Here is a 3,509-nt window from a genome sequence, read left to right on the forward strand (position 1 = left end):
AAATAAAAATAGAACTTCACAAATATATGGTTGAGAATAACTACAATAGCTTATACATCCACACACAGTATTATAAATTCAAATCACTGTCAGGCCTTAATTCACTGGATCCTTCCAAAGAACTGATATGGTGGTGGTGATTTTAAGATCGTCATCATCATATCAGAATTTATGGGAATTTTAAATCCAACTAGACTTTAATCAGCAATCTTAGTTCCAAAAGAATTTCAAATGTATTATTTGAAATTTCATGAGATTACTTGTATTTGGGGACTTGAATATTATTAATATTCTATCATAATTTTTAAAATCACATTTGTAGGAAAAAGCTTATTATATTCTCCTATGTAACTTTTATTTATATGAGGGAATGGTACAATTTCTGTAAAAACAAATTTCTGATTTCATGTCAAAGTTTATGGAATTACACATAATTGTTGGTTAACATAAATTTACTTTATAACTAACTTTTCAAGATCATATTTCTTTCATTAAAGAAGATATACATGCATTTCTTTTCTCTTGAGGGAGGAGAGTTCTCAAAGATTTTCTTGGTGCTGATCTGATTAACCTTGACCTTTCCATATGAAAAATATTGCCACAACCCTCTCCCGTATCTGCTTGGTCCTGACTCCATAGATGATAGGGTTGAGTGCAGGTGGTATGATCACATACAGATTGGCAAGGAGGATGTGGATATAATGGGGGACATTGTGTCCAAAGCGATGAGTCATGAAGGAGAAAAATGCTGGAGTGAAGAAGGCTAAGATGAGCTTACATGGGAGCCACAGGTGTTAAGAGCTTTCAGTCGAGCTTCTCGGGAGGGGAGCCTAAAGACAGCATGAAGAATCTTCACATAGGAAACAGCAATTAGAACCACATCTAAAAGCATCATACAAATAAGAAACAACCCAAAGATCACATTTGCCCTGATGTTAACACAGGCCAGTCGGGCAATTCCCATGTGTTCACAATAAGTATGGGGAATAATATGGTGTTCACAGAAGGAAAGCCTATAAATCTGAAACACTAATGGAACAATCAAAACAAAATTTTTTACTACTGCCATCACTGCAATGATGCCAATGATTTTATTGGTAAGGATGGTGCTATACCGGAGAGGGTGGCAAATGGCAACATAACGATCAAAAGCCATGGCCACAAGTATATAGGTCTCCATTCCTGTGAACATGTGGATAAAGAACATCTGAGTAACACAGCCCTTAAAGCTTATGTCCTTTAAATGGAGCCAGAAGATACCAAGCATTTTGGGTATTGTGGCTGTAGATAGGCCCAGATCAACCACAGACAACATAGCTAATAAGTAGAACATGGCCTGGTGCAGACTCTGCTCAGTCTTGATCACAAACAGGATGGTGATGTTGCCCAATACTGCAACCAGATATGTAGCACAGAAAGGGAAACCAATCCAGATGTGCATGGCTTCTAGCCCAGGAATGCCCAGCAGCAAGAGGGAGGAAGGATGGGACACAGTGTCATTGAGAAAGGACATCCTGCCAGAGTCTTTCAGTGGCTACACTCATTACATTGAGGTTTTAACTCCCAGGAAGGTGTCCTGAATGAACACATCTGTCTTCCCAGTAAAGGAAATAAGAAGAAACAAAGAATACATTATGAACTTCATTCTTTTCTGGGAGCCTAAAGGATAGAAAACTATTCCTTCAACTTCCTGTCCTTTACTATCCTTTCCAACAAACTTAAGAGTGAATGAAAAAGAGTATGAACTGGTTAGCTGCATGGCCCCTGGAGGAGAATATTCACACCAAGCTCATAGAATGATGTAACTGGAATAAGGAGAGCTGGGTTCTATTCATTACCATTAGCTAACTATATGACCTTCGACAAATTCTGTATTCTATGTGTGCCTGAGTTTCATAATTCTCAAATAAATAAGTAAATAAGTAAACAAGCAAACAAACAAATAAATAAATACATAAATAAGTATATGGATGGATGGATGAGTAGTTCAATAAGGTGGAAGTGCACATCCCTTTCTCCTTTACTGGCTCCCCTCCTGGCTCTGAATTTCACCACCTGCCCCTATCCATGTATCTTTCTCCCTACCTCCCTGGGTCCTCTGCTTTTTAACTTCCTTCATTAGAATGTAAGCTCCCTAGAACCAGTTAGTCAATAAACCTTTATTAAGCACCTACTATGTGCCAGGCACTATGTGCCCAAGCACCTACTATGCTCTAAGTACTGAGGATACAAATAAAAGGCAAGACAGTCCCTATTCTCAAAGAGTTCACAGTCTTATGGGGAGACAACATTAAAACAACTATATCCCAAGAAGTTATAGACAGGACAAATTAAAGGTAACCAACATATGGAAGACTCTAGAATTAAGAGAGATCAGGAGAGTTTTCCTGTGGAAGTAAGGATTTACCTGCCACTTAAAGGAAGACTGGGAAACCAGAAGGTAGAGATGAAGAAGAAAAACACTCCAGGTATGAGAAACAGCCAGTGAAAATGGTTGGAGTCAGGAGATGAAGTATCTCGTTGAAGGATCAAGGAGGCCAGTGCTGCTTGATGACAGAGTGCATGGGATGATACAAGGTGTAAGAAGATTTGAAAGATATGAAAGAGAGGTTATTATTTGAATGCCAACAGAAGGCTTTGTATTTAATCCTGGAAGACATAGGGAACCATTGGAGTTTATGAAGTGGCTTGATGGGGGAGGGAGGGACATGGTCATGTCTTCATTTTAAGAAGATCACTTTGTCAGCTGAGTAGAGGGTGCACTGGAGTGTGCAGAAATTTCTGGTAGGCAGACCAACCAGCAGGTGATAGTATTAGCCCAGGTATACAGTGATGAGGGCCTCTATCAAGATGTTGGTAGAGGAGAGAAAGAAATAGATGTATGCAGAAGAAGCTCCTAAGGTAAAATTGACTTGCTTTTGCATTCATATTCTTAGTGCTTATCAAAAAGCTTAGCACATCATATGCACTTAGTGAATATTTGCTTACTTGACTTCAAACTCTTAAATTCCAAGATTCTGAGAGAAGGGGAGAAAAATCAGCTAGACTGATGCCACAAACATTCCTTTCACAGGTTTCTAATTCTAACAGCCATAAGCTAATAAGATCTGAGTTGAAAAGAACCTTAGAATTCATTTAGCAACATTTTGCAGATGAGGAACTGAAGCCTAGTAAGATGCAGTGACTGGTCCTAGGTCGTGCATGTAATAAGTAAGGTAAACTGGTATCTTCTCCAGAACTTCTGATTCCAAACTCAAATGTCTTTACAACTATACCTTGTTGTGTCATACCTTTCAGCCATCTTTCTTATAGTGTAGAACTTCAGGAGAATAACTATATAGTTTAGCAATACATAGTCTCATATTTATCAATAATTTTGCATAGATCAAATGTGGTAAAAAAAAAATTATGCCTTACTTTGTCTTGCTTCCTTTCCCTTCCAGTCTGCAAACACCTCCTCTAGATTTTCTCTTTCAGGAACACAGTCACTCAAGAAACATTTATTAAGT

The 3,509-nt window shown here is 38.3% G+C and overlaps 1 pseudogene; it reads right to left on the bottom strand.

The window, feature by feature from the left end:
- Nucleotides 1-577: 577 nt before the first annotated feature.
- On the bottom strand, nucleotides 578-1,516 carry LOC114041843 (annotated as a pseudogene).
- Nucleotides 1,517-3,509: the final 1,993 nt, after the last annotated feature.

This window comes from Vombatus ursinus, unplaced genomic scaffold (assembly GCF_900497805.2).
Source record: "Vombatus ursinus unplaced genomic scaffold, bare-nosed wombat genome assembly UNPS02014187.1, whole genome shotgun sequence".
Lineage (NCBI taxonomy): Eukaryota > Metazoa > Chordata > Mammalia > Diprotodontia > Vombatidae > Vombatus > Vombatus ursinus.